At 39.5% G+C, this 13,862-nt stretch overlaps 1 long non-coding RNA gene across 1 annotated transcript; it reads right to left on the bottom strand.

Annotated features, from left to right (window-relative positions):
- Positions 1-58: 58 nt before the first annotated feature.
- On the bottom strand, positions 59-947 carry LOC113143918 (uncharacterized). The gene is made up of 3 exons (XR_003297101.1): positions 916-947; positions 283-363; positions 59-161 (listed from the first exon to the last, which is right to left on the bottom strand). It is a non-coding gene; the product is annotated as an uncharacterized LOC113143918 (long non-coding RNA).
- Between the last annotated feature and the right edge of the window lie 12,915 nt (positions 948-13,862).

Below are 13,862 nucleotides of genomic sequence, written 5' to 3'. Positions count from 1 at the left end.
GGATCTTATATTGTCAAAGCAGACAGATAAAATAAACTTTTAAATAAACAAATCTTACATGTCCCAGGTGCATATGCTCTGGGGGTGTCTGCTTTAGTATCATCAAAAGGTTGAAATTCTGCATGGTGGTGATCATCAACCATTAGGTTGGTGGTTGATGACTAAACAGTTGCAAAAAACAGAAAACAATCAAAGAGGGCCTCATGACACTAAAAAAAAAAAAGTAAAATAAATGTTTTATTTTTTTCTGGCTTAAAGTAAATTGTAATGTTTTTATGATACCCGATATCTGTATTCTTGCTTTGGGGTCTCTGTTTTGGTGCCTGACATGATGGTCAATGGTCAAAGGTTATGCCAAGGTTGCTAGGGAGGGAGAGAAAAAAATTAACGAAAACACTGAGCTGCATAAAACAAAACATAAATCTAAATATTTCCTATGGCTTAGGCCTATAACATAACATAAATGAAAGTATGCACAAATATTTTATATTTAAAACATTAAAATGTCACCACATTGTCACATTTTGAAATCTTTTAAATAGGAAAATACTTGACAATAGAGCATATTTTTAAAAAAGACAGCAGTGGGCATGATGTTTTCAATTTTTACTAATAATTCAAGTTAGATATTTAGTATTTTATTTCAAATTTCAGAAATGAAGGTAAATTGACAAGTATTGAGCGCTTTTGCCTACAATAAAGCATCAATACAGCTGTTTAAGACTTGAACCCATATAAAACCAAAAAACAAAAATAAATGGCTTTGTCTAAGATCCACGAGGAGTTTTGAAAAATTTTCTACTGTGATGTAAAGAGTTTGGTCATTTTCAATTAAAATTATCACATGCCAGAAACAATGAACAATTTTTAGGATTACATTAGAATTGTTTGTGTCTGTGTGCATGTGTGTCTCACCGCTTAGATGAAGAAGTTCAGTCAAGTCTCTGATCAGATCAGACTATCAAATTAACTTTAGCATGAGTTTATATGTACACACTGCTTCCTCTTTTTAATGCACACGCACACACATACACACACACACACACACTATTTTGCATCTTTTTTGCTGACCCTGCAGATGTTTTACTCTCTTTTAGTCATTTTATTGCTTTTGCAGTTCTTCTGAATGTACTTTTTCATATTGTGATGTAGTAGTTTGTAATATGCATATAGTTTGTATTATTACTGTATTTGGATATTCTACTCACAGAAAGTACAAATACTTGCAAAACGTATTCCTGCACCTGAGTAAATGTACTTAGTTACTTTCCACCAGCTAAAGTTCTGCATGTCAGCACTAATACTGACAACAGGTCACAGTTTGTTCAAGTCAGGGTAACCTCCACACACACACACACACACACACACATTGCTGTAGTCACTGTAACTATTTCTTTGTATAGACTGAGTTGTGTAGTGGAGAATAATCAGCAAACTCAATGTCATTTACCCTGAGGGGATGTAATGTTTCTGGTCATTTTTCTGATGATGTATATTAATCTGAAAAGTGCAACATGAGCACTTTCACTTTTTGCTGAGAGGATATTTAATGAACACCCCTTGATTCAATTGATGTGTCCAAACTTTTGACTGGTTGTGTAGGTCAGTTTGTGATGTACTTTCCAAACCTCAATTTATCCACATAAATGTAATCATTATTACAAACATGTATGTGAGTGGTGGATGAAATCTTCTGATCATTTAGTAGCAGAAGTACTCCACAAGTAAAATGTCCTGTATTCTACTGAAGTAAAACTTAGTGTAAGCTGGACATGTCAGGTTGATTGGTGACTCTAAATTGGCCATAGGAGTGAGTGTGAGTGTGATGCTTTTCCAGACATTCACTGCAGCCTCTTTCAGTTTGTTTTGGGGGGTTCAGTCTCCTCTTTAGCAGGTAAAATGCTGCTCTATAGGGTTTACGTCTGGAGACTGACTTGGCCACTTCTTGTCCCTGATGAACTCCTGTGTTGTTTGTTCTGCATGGTGAAGGATCTCCCAATCAGTTTAGTTGCATCTGTCTGTCTGACAAAATGTTTCTGTACATGTCCGAGTTCATTTTGCCGCTGCCATCATGTTTTACGTCATCAATGAAGATTAATGAGCCCGTCCCAGAAGAAGCCATGCAAGCCCAAGCCATGACATTACCTCCACTGTGTCACTAAAGCTGAAATGTTCATCTCTTGTCTCATATTCATCTTTTGATGTCAAAACCAAATGTGTTCAGTACAGAAAAAATAAAGGAATTGGCCTCACTCTTCCAATACTTTTGGAGATGAGTGTATACTTGAGTATCTGCACTTTGTTACTTTTTACCAATGATTTTTGGTTTTGCGTTTGCAGTTCATGGGCAACTCATATACTTGTTATAATGTTGAGATGCTGCACAACCTTCTGCTTTTCAGATGGAAATACTGCCTTTCTACTCCACTACATTTATTTGACAAACATGATACTCTGCAGGTTCAAAATTTAAACATAATATTTACTGTAATGTGTAGTAAAGATGATGAGGGGTCTAAGGTCTAAGTGCTCACACAGAAAATAACACAGTTTTATGTATTTTTATATTTCCGCTGCAAGATTTTCCTCTGACCTCGACCAGCAGGCTTGGTGGTCACCCTGACACACGGCTGTTGATTGGTCAGATGTTTTACTTCCTGTTTGCTGACAGCACCAGAAGTCAGAACAAGAAATGACAGCAGAAAGCACAAATAGAAGAACAGAGCAAAAAAAGGCAAGGTAGGTTTATTTATATAGCACAATTCATACACAAGTAATTCAAAGTGCTTTACAGAAATAAATTAAAGTTAAAAGTACATACGCAAAAATCAAAAGCACTAATGCATCTGCAAAACCTTGAGGTGTCTTACAGCTCAAGGCCTTCACCTAGTCTAACAGCTTAATGTGAGTTACAACCAGCCACCTACACCCTGTAATTCAAGTGGATTTGTATAGTGTTTGACCAACTCTGTTCTAGCACAGTACAATGAGATTATTATAATATTATGCTATATTATTATAATTTTACTTCATTCTACATGTAGAACCAGCATGAGCCCTGTCAATGTGTTGTTTCAGGGAAGCTGCTCCTCCTGATACACAAAACAAGCTAAAATAACTCAGAATTATTCAAATAGAATAAGCTGGTTACTGATAATGTGACATGAAGCACTAGATTTACACAAAAACTGAATTACTCCCAAATTAAAATAAGATTAATTCAAGTTGCTAATGCTACCAAAACAAACACATTAGAATCTACTGTTAGTCTTTTGGCTGCTTTTAACACGCTCCATGTCAAAAAGACAAACTGATGTTAACCCTCGTTTTTGCTCTTTCTTTGCCCCACTTTCTCTGTGCAAAACAACAGCCTCTTCTCTCTGGGAGCCACTGTTTCTGACTTTCAGCTGCAGAGACTTTTAGCTCCTCCATGGCTTCACAAGGTGATATTCTGAAAATACAGGACAGAGAAGCTGAAATAACAGAACAGCGTATTTGATTGTTGTGACTCTATATAGTAGGCAGCACAGTGGCTTAGTGGTTAGCATTGTTGCTTCACTGGTTCACTGCTTCACTGCTCCTGGTTTGAAACCCATCAGGGGCCTTTCTGTGTGGAGTCTGCATGTTCTCCCTGTGCTTGTGTGGGTTTTCTCCAGGTACTCTGGTTTCCTCCCACAGTCCAAAAACATGTATGTCAGGTTGATTGGTGACTCTAAATTGCCCATAGGAGTGAGTGTGAGTGTGTGAGGTTGTCTGTCTCTATGTGGCCCTGTGATGGACTGGGGACCTGTCCAGGGTGGACCCCTGCCTTTCACCCAGAGAGAGCTGGGAGAGGCTCCAGCAGATCCACATGAATGAAACTAATTGTATGTCAGGGCTGTATGAAATTAGATGACATTTTCTTTATTTTCTGGGTGGACAGTCACTGATGTTTAAACCAAAGTCTTCAGGTTTCTTCAGGCTTGTCCCCCAGAGGACAAGTTACTGTCTCTCACCTCCAGCTGGGTTTAATCTGCCTGACTAATCAGGACTGACTCTAAATTATTATAATCTCACGTCTCTCACTGTGCAAGATAGGATGGGATCATCAGAAACAGCAAGACAGAAACTTGAACAAGAGAGACCGACAGAAGGTCAGGATGAGAGAAGAAGCAGACAATCAGAGAGAGAGAAAAAAAAATAAAGAGAAAACGAGCCAAGACAAGGAAGAAACTTCTTTGTGTTTACAGTGTCTCTGAGTCCCACTGTGGACTTTTGTCACCTCTCTACTGTCAATATGATAGAATAAAGACTAAAATGCTTCTAAAATTCTAAAGTAAAAGCCTGTTTAATATATTATTATGTTCATAATAAGATGTTCCAGGTCAACTTGTCTCTAAAACAAAGAAACATGAAGAAAGGGAAGTGAGATCAGGAGGTCACACTGCTCCTCGCAGAGAAAACACACTGACATATTTCTGCTGCATTAACATTATCAGTATATTATAAGTTTCATGTGGATTTTATCAAATGTTTAACAATTAGTCTGTTTTTGAAGAGTAACTAAAACATTTTTCACTGTAATCATTTCAGAAAGGAAGAGCCAATAAAGACAGTGTATTAACCACAAAACAAGACATGAGCAGTAAAATGATTTTCTATTCATGTCCATTCATGGCTGAATTCATCTTTTTTGGTTTCCCCACATTAAAAAAACTTCTCTTCCTTCATCAAGTTCCTATTTGGTACAGTGCACACAGCACTCAATTGACAGCATCTTTGTTATATATTGCAGAGAACACCAGGCATCCAGCAGTATCCATCCAACCATCCATCCATCCATCCATCCATCCATCCATCCATCCATCCATCCATCCATCCATCCATCCTCTTCCACTTATCCAGGGCCGGGTCATGGTGGCAATAGCTTAAGCAGGGATGCCCAGACTTCCTTTTCCCTGGACACTTCCTCCAGCTCATCCGGGGGGACACTGAGGTGTTCCCAGGTCAGCCGAGTGACATAGTCCCTTCAGCGTGTCCTGGGTCTTCCCCGGGGCCTACTCCCAGGGTACTGTATCCAGCAGTACTTCTACATAATACCACTTGGCCCAAGGTTTTGCGTACATCAAAGGTTTAGCTTCCTATTCTTATTCCTCTTGTTTATATACATTTAAACAATTATGTGAAGCTGATGTGTGGCTTGAACTGTCTGAATTAGTGGTACAGTCTTTAAATTCCCTCCTTAGGTTTCTCTAGATAATGTTTTCCTGTTTAGTTGCAGAGGAGGGGATTTTGAATTAACTTCAGATTAACTTTTGAAACATTTTCACACAAATTTTGTCCCCCATCACGTACAGTGAAAGAGCAGACCACATGTTAGCATTCAGCTCTGAATCTCTTTATTTGTGTAACAAAAAGGTGATTAGTGTCAGCACAATGGTTTTGCCTGATTTCCAATTAGTTGCTCAATTTAAAGCAACACCTTCTAGACCCTGGTTGTTAGAAGATTCATTTTGTCTTCATGGTGCTTGCTGCACAGTTCCTGCTACTAGTTTCGTGTTTCATGTTCAATAGCTACTTCCTAATCTGGATTTTGTCATCACTGCATTTAGGGCCCAACTACAAATCCTAACAGATTAGTGCATTGCTCAAGTAAACATGTTCACAGTTTCAATATTGTGCAAATGCAGCTGCTAAAAAGTAAAGTAGCAGCATATCTTTTCAAGTACTTTCAAATTGACATGTCAGTTAAATTAAAATATTTTAAAAACCTGAAGACACCAGTGAAAGACACAAAGCACTGATTGAAGAAATCAATAAGAGAGATGTAAATGAAAAAACATGCTAGTGCTCCACTGTTTCAGTGTGTCAATGTGCATGTGGCACAGAGCCATGGCTTATCTGCTGAACATGCCACATACCAGAATTACAGGGCTGCACAGATTTTGTTGTCAGAAGCCACCATGTGGCCTTCCTGGGTGAGATGGCTGTAACTTATCACATTAAGCTGTTAGACTAGGAAGACAGACCTTTCTTTAAAAAAAAAAAACCTTTTCATATCAGCAACCAAATGTGGGAGATGGCAGTAGTGAGGATAAGGGGTTCAGTAGCCCGACGCAGGTGACGTGAGGATGGAGGGAGACTGGGTCAGTTACGTGACCAGGGTTCTAGAACTCGATGATTGACAGCTCAGGGACTTCAGGTAAGTAAGAACAGGTTCAGTGTCCTTAGAAGAGTTAGGGGACTAGAGGAACTTGGAGCAGGACCCCAGGACACACACACCCTGATTAACTGGTGATCCAGGAAGGCACAGGGTGCACCAAACTGCTGTTCCCACATTGAAAACAAATGGCAGAGGTTCATGGAGGAGATCAGAGAACTAGAAGGAGACAGACACAGAAAATACTGGTTAGTTAATGACTTAATGACTTGAAAGTAACTAGACCACCTTCTGCCATCAGAGGTTTAGCGCTGGTATTTAAAGGGCTCCCTCTGATGGTCTAATAGGGAGCAGGTGTGCCTCATTAAGCTGATCTCCTCTGTGGCACATGTGAGACATACAAACACAGGTAAGATACACACAGATAGAGAGGAGAGAGGGAGAGAGCGCAGTCAGAGTGATTCATGACAGGGATAGGCTCCAGCAGGTCCCAGTGACCCTAAAATAGCAATAAGCAGGTATAAATAATGGATGGATGGATTACGGTGGGCAGTGGATCGATACAAAGTCATTGCTGTTATAAAAAGTACAAAGACTGAAAAGACCTGGATGAGATTCCAAGAACGGCCAGAGAACTTAACATTGCGGAGCTCTTTCCTTTGTCTGAATAAGCTAATGTCCTCACATCAAAGACCAGACAACACACTGAGATCGAAAGTGGATGAAGTTAAAAAGGTTGTGTCGTTTACTACTTCAGTGACAAAGAATGGAAACTGCCAATGCTTTTTGATTTTCAAGTTATTGTCAGAGATAGTATATATTAAGATTCTGTGCACAGAGGCTCAAGTTAAAGACCTGGTTACAAACCTTTACCAACCTTATAGCATACCACAGTGAACTAGAGACATCAAAGGTTACCAAGCTCAGACTTATTCAGACGTATTCTCTCTGAATTTCAAAGCTACGTGTGAGTACAAGTATTGCTTTATGGACATTGTTGTGTTCATGATGTCGGGACACTTGCAAATTCAAAACTACTTGAAAGAAAAGAGGATCTCTCCTTTGAGACAAGTTGTGGTGGAGGGTGAAGTCGTTCCTGTCATTGTGATGTGAGGCCATGCATGTGATCCCTGTGTTAGTCAAAAATGCTGATTGGTCTTTCATGGCTCAGAGCTTTGGAGGTAAATATAATTTATTTATTTATGCCTGGTTTGTGCTGCACAGTTTCTGAGATACATAGAAAGACTGCTTGTGCAAAATGTTACTGTGGTTTTGCAGAATGACTGCAACCACCCACTCAGCCTAATAACAGAACAGTAACCGTAACAAGACTGAAGCCAAAAAAGTGAGAAATCTACGTATAAAATTCGTTGACCCTTAATTTATATGTCATATGACATACTTTGTTTACTCTGATGTGTCCTCCATGCCTGAGTTGACATGGGTGCCATATATCTGTTTGAATGAAGTAGAGAGCTGGACCCAAGCTTGCAGGTGAAGAGCTTTTATTTACACAAAACCAGGAGGATAAATCAAACTGAGGGGATTACAGGACCAGGAGAACGAAGAATAACCAAGGAGCAGGTAGTATACACATGGGGAGGAGAAGAATCAGGGAGATAGGGATCCAGGAAAGGGAGACTGATTAGTTGAACATACGGGGACCAGGACACTCAGAGACAGGAAGCAGGGCACAGATCCGGACAAAAGGTGGTTAGAATTCATAGCTCATCATAGATCATCATCATCTGTCTCATCTTACAGGTTAGCGGTTTTCTCTTTAGCCTATCTTTTCTGTAATTGAACAAATGTTCATCTAACCTTTCTTGATGAGAGCTGATCACTTCTGTCATGTTGTCGCCCAAAATAACCAACTTTGTTTTGTCAAGGCTGTTCTCTGCTTGTTCTGTGATGAAGCCATAATCTCAAGCTTTCACTGAATATTCTTTTTTGGCTGTCAGACATTTATGGTTGGGGTCAGTTCAATTCAATTCAATTCAATTTTTTGGGTAGTGCCAATTCACAAAACTCAGTCTCAGCTCACTATAAACCATGCCCAGAGAACAAAACAGAAATGCTATACTATTTCATCTTCACTAGTTCTTTTTTTTTTTTTTGAGGAGAATTATCCCTTTTCGTGTTTCAGTGTGACGCAGAAATGAGCTAAAACCTAGAGTGGCTGCATGTCATTTTGTAAAAAATGGCCCAATAAGAGTGAAACCTGAAGAATTTTAAAGCACTTTAACCAGCTACTCCCTAATGACACTTGTGGATATAATAAAAAAGAGGTTTTTACAAGAGACTGCAGCACAAAGTTTTGTGAAAGCTGGCCTGCTGTGCCCAGTCTCTAAACTACTACACAGCAGAAGCTGCCCCCCTCCCGCCTTACTCAGAGGGCTGAGTCTGGCTCAGCTGACATTTCCCTGCTATGTGTGACGCAAGATCTGGCCCTGGGGTCATAAGGTAAGATATTTATGATTTAAATGTAGTTCTTAAGGCTTTTGGCTATTTGGCCTTTTTCATTTGTGTTTCTGTTTATGTAGCACTTTCTCTTGAATTAACACTGGTTACTGCACTGTGCAGTATCATGCATATTTCCATTGACTGACTTGACGGGTTTTTACTGTAAATTTCTGTGAGAAATTAGAAGGGAAGATTTTACAGTTTTGTGTGTGTTTGTGCTCTAATTCAACCCAGTCAAACTTTCCTCTGCCTGCTTTAAAGAGCAGGGCCTAAATTTTAGAACTGAGTCAAATTCCAGGTACTTGTGGAAGGGGAGGAGATAGATGTTTGCAGTCTTTTTATGGTGGTGTAAACACACTAATTTGTGGGTGAAGAGTAGACAGAGAATTGTTGTTATTGAATGTTTGGTTAACTATCGTTGTTCTTGCAATGTCGAGTATTGACTGCTTTGCTGTGTATGTGCACATAAAAATACAGAAGAGAAACAAAGCAGAACGAAGGGATGAAATCTCAGAGGCAGATATCTTAAAAGCTGAAAAAAATAATAATAATTTGCCTAGACAGATACCACCAGAGGGAAGTGATAAAATATATTTTATTGTAAGTTGACAGAAATGACCCTGTTAATAATCTCAGCTGTCTCCTCTCAAAGCTATAAAAAAATAAGAGAATGATGGTTATACGTTTATACATTAAGCTCATGCATTTGTCCATAAAAGAATGAAAGCTGCAGCAGAGCAATCCTCACTTTCATGATCACCAACAGTGCAAACCAGAAAGATATGAAAAGACAGAATAAATTACCAATTTTGGAAACAAAACAAATGAAATAAGAGCAGGGGATCTCTGTAGCAGTTGTCCTCATATTTAGTTATACTCCTTTTGTCTAAATTCAATAAAACCCATAAAAGTTTTGATCCATATCTCAGAGCTGGCTCATCTTTACTCAACAGCATCCAAGCCAATGACAGCCTCGACTGCCACTTTGTTCCAAGGCACATAAAAATGCAGGGATTAAAAAATCCTCCTGAACACACAACTATGCCCAGCTGATAAACGAGTGCTGCAAAGATGCTGGGAGAAGATGATTTATTGAATGGAAACATGTCATTTTAAATCCACATTTTCATCAGGTGATTAAATGGGTCTACAAGAGGGCTGCATCTGATTCAAGCCAGGTGGGATTTCCTGGTGTTGTAGCACATTATTTATTATTTTTCTTTCTTTCTTCATCAGGATCCCCATTTGCACCTGCTTCAATCACATAAACTACTAATTCACCACCACCAATTCACTTCATACAGAACAGAGACCAATACTGTGACCTATAATTACTCAATGTTCACAATGCCTTTATAAATTCATAATAAACTCTCTTTTTAATATTCAAAATAATAATACTTAGTAAGATAAATCTTTTCCATAAAACCTTCTTAAAACCCACCGTCAGCAGTCCTGTATTTCCTCTTCAACCTCCTCAACATGAAACTCAGTCCAGTCATCAACTCCATATGGAGGGCATTATAGCCGAATATATCATTAGATTATAAATTGCAATTTTTTACTCCTTTGGCTTGTCCTGCAATTTATACATTGAAGCAACTTATATGTGTATATTTATAGTAATTTTGCCGAGTAGTCACTATCATTAGCTGGCACTCTTGACTCAGCTGAAGATAGTATTGTACTGCCTTTCATCCAAACAGAGCTGGGATAGGCTCCAGCAGATCCCTGTGGCCCTAAATAGGAGAAAATGGGTATAGATGATGGATGGATGGATGTTTTTTTTTGTTTGGATGGATGTTTTTTGCTAAAAGTGACTATTAGTCTGGTGTGACTTATAGTACCTAAAACGAGGCTAAAAACAAACAAAACACAAATAAAAGCTGTAGATGAGCTGTGGTCTGCACTTAAAGCTGCTGTTACTTGTTTTTACCACCAGATGGTGCCACTGACTGAGAAAACAACTGGAGGCCATGACGATAAATGATGCTGCACCATGCACTCGCACACACACACACATACACAGCCCCATTGAAGAATTTGCTGCTGTGACGTAATTTCTCGTTCCTCAAAAAGAATCATTTGCCTGATGCCATCGATGCTGAGAGATGGTGTGGGCTCAGGCTCCACAGACTTTGCCCCCAAAAATCTATAGCTATGATGCATTATGTATGGGGTGTCCTTATTATGCCATCTCCCAGCAGGATCAGTAAAACCGATCTGTCTCGCTCCCAAATTAAATTCACAGTACTGCTTTAATGGAAGGGTGAGATGAGTTTACACTGCCAACACAGGAGGGAAACACTGCATACTGAAACACAGCCAAAACCTCAGTGGAAGCCTCAGATTATTTACTTGCTTTAACAACCACAGTCTTAAAAAAATACACAGAGTGATGCGATGTTCAAAATGAAAAAAGAAAAAACAGGCTGCTTTGACATCATTCATAAGAAGAAATATTGGAGGCTTTTAATCTGTCCTCATAACAGATGATGAGCATAGAGCTGTAGAAGTGACAAAAAGGATAGTGAAAATTGGAGCAAAGCAGCTGATTCAGTCTCAGACTCCAGTGGGCCTAGGGGAAGTTTATTCTGATGTTCTCTTGTAAGTCATTTCAACAAAAAAAACTGTTATTTCTCAAGGTGTTTGGGGCTGCAGAGTAAAACATTAAGTCAATATTTTAGACATACTGACATGGATAAAGATGGAAGATGAAATGTCCTTTTTCTAAGGAAAAACCTGTTCACACAGGGTAAAGGCCATAGCCAGGAATTGAAATATACTACTGTCAGGAGTCCAAATTCCTCTGATTTGACCTGTCACACAACAGGCACAAAACACTTACTTGTACTGGTCTCATAGCTATTTATTAATTCTGGATCTGTCTGGAATGAGCTTAAACACTGACAGACGACATTAAAAACACTGTTGACGGCAAAAATGACCCCATAGGTAATTTCTCTCCTAACATCCATCCATACATTATCTACACCTGCTTATTCCTCTTGGGGTCACAGGTTTCTGGTGGAGCCTGTCCCAGCTCTCTTTAGGTGAAAGGCTGGGGCACATCCTGGGCAGTCCACCAGTCAGGTTTCCAACCAGGAACCTTCTTGTGAGGAAACAGTGCTAACCACTAAGCTACTGTGTTGCCCCATTCTCTTAACAAAGGACCCAAAATGACTAGTCAGGAGACAAAACCCTTTAGTGGCTGCAGTATTTAAGACAGGGATAAAGAAGGTATTGAGGAGATGTTAGAGTGGCAAAGCTTGCATTAAGAAGGACATTTACGTTGAAAAATTATTGGAGTTGAAGAAAGAAAATGCTGTTTGTTTCCAGTTTGAAATCAGTCATCCACACTGTTTATTTTAATCACCACCATGTTTGTTCTCTAACCTTAAGAATCTACAGAGCATACGACAGTAAATATAAACATGAAATGCAAAATTGAGTACATCCCAGTGCAATGTAACTGAATTGTTAAATGATGGGAAATCATGTCATCTTGGAAAAATGGTATAATGGTCTCTTCAATGCAAATGCAACAATGCTCTACCTGGTAAGGAGCTGCCTGAACAGTAGGTTACTGTGGCCGTCCTGAGAGAGAGACAGATGTAGATTGGTAGATAGAAAAAATCAGCTGGTCATTGTGCCTTGTTCTTATCACACACCCAACTTCTCTACCTCGTTATGTGCAAATAGCACATTCTATTAAACCCTTCAAACAGAAACTTAAATTTAAACTTCATCTATAAATGCACGTTTGCACCCATTGAATAAAAGATGACTCCCAAGGCATTTTAAGTCTGAGCACTATGACATGACTGCATATGTCTCCTGATTAAATCCAAAAAACAAAGGTTGGTGACTTAGAGACAAGTTGATGTTTTTTGAATGGGAGTAAAATGGAGCCAGTTCATCCTTTTAAATATGTCCACATTGGCTTCAGCCTTCAGGCTGTTCTGCTTGGTTCCCCAAAATTTGGGGGAGGTTGCAGTTCCTCCTGTCAACCAGCAGAGGCCCCTGATGACTTCAGGCCTTTTTAAAGAGTCATAACTGGGGCAGGAGGTGAGGAAGCGAAAGTCTGTTCCTGTGTGTCTGCTTCTGATTGGACCAGAGGAGGATGGCTCATGTCCAAAGGTCAGACTCAAAGTCAAACAAGATGTCTCTCTCACACACATTTGTCATAGTTGTGAGGACATTCATTGGCATAATGCATGCCCCAGCACATTACACTAACCTGAATCATCACAACTAAATCTCTAATCCAACTCTTTACCTAACACCCTGAGTCCTACCTGAATCCCAAAACCAGGTCTGAGCCCTCAAACAGCTCTTTGAATGGATGAGACATGCCTAAATTGTCTTAAATATGCTGAAATGTCCTCACAGTGTTGGTAATGAACAAAAATATGTCCCTTCTTTCCAACACAGATAGACATGCACACATATACATACTCAGGGCTCGCCATTGAGTGTTTGTTGAGGCTTAAATGTTTTCAATTGGAGTTAATTCAAAACTGTGCAGGGGCCTACCCCTCAGTGTGTGTGTGCATGTCCTCCTGCTGCAGCAGCGCTGCATCACCTCAAGGAAACATCTGTGTTAATATGCAGCAGCAGCAGAGAGCTGGTTTGTTTCAGATTCAGCTGACGTCAGCAGGAGAAGATGAGGTCCCCCATCTTTTTTTTTCTTTCATCCTCACACACGCACGCACACGCACGCACGCACGCACGCACGCACACACACACACACACACACACACACACAGAGTGAACACCCCACAGGACTCACAACATGACTGTCAGTGTAATATCTCATATGTCATAAAATCCTCTTTGGTGTCAGCTACTCAGTTTGCAGCATTCTCTAGCTTTCACAGGAATGAATAATCAGAATCATGCTCAGGCCTGGTATCTGACACATTCAGACTATTGTAATATTAGGAGAGTCTATAAGTCCTGTTTATGACCAGATACCTGTACCGATGACCTTCCCATTAGCCTCAGCTGCTCTTTCTTCTTTCAGCTAATTAGTGAAAGTTTAGTTAAAGTGCTAAATGTTTCAATGCTATTCCTGAACAACAAACAATAAACTTGTAGGCATGTTAGAATGAATATGTTAGCATTTAGCTCAAAGCACCACTGTGCAGCCTCAAAGAACAGTTAGCATGGTTTTAGCACGCTTGGTGTCAGCATTACCATTTCATGGAAAGATTATTTTTTATCATATTTCACACAAGAATGGATGAGCTTTGTGTGT

This window comes from Mastacembelus armatus, unplaced genomic scaffold, assembly GCF_900324485.2.
Source record: "Mastacembelus armatus unplaced genomic scaffold, fMasArm1.2, whole genome shotgun sequence".
Lineage (NCBI taxonomy): Eukaryota > Metazoa > Chordata > Actinopteri > Synbranchiformes > Mastacembelidae > Mastacembelus > Mastacembelus armatus.
This window is presented reverse-complemented; position numbering and strand designations above follow the sequence as displayed.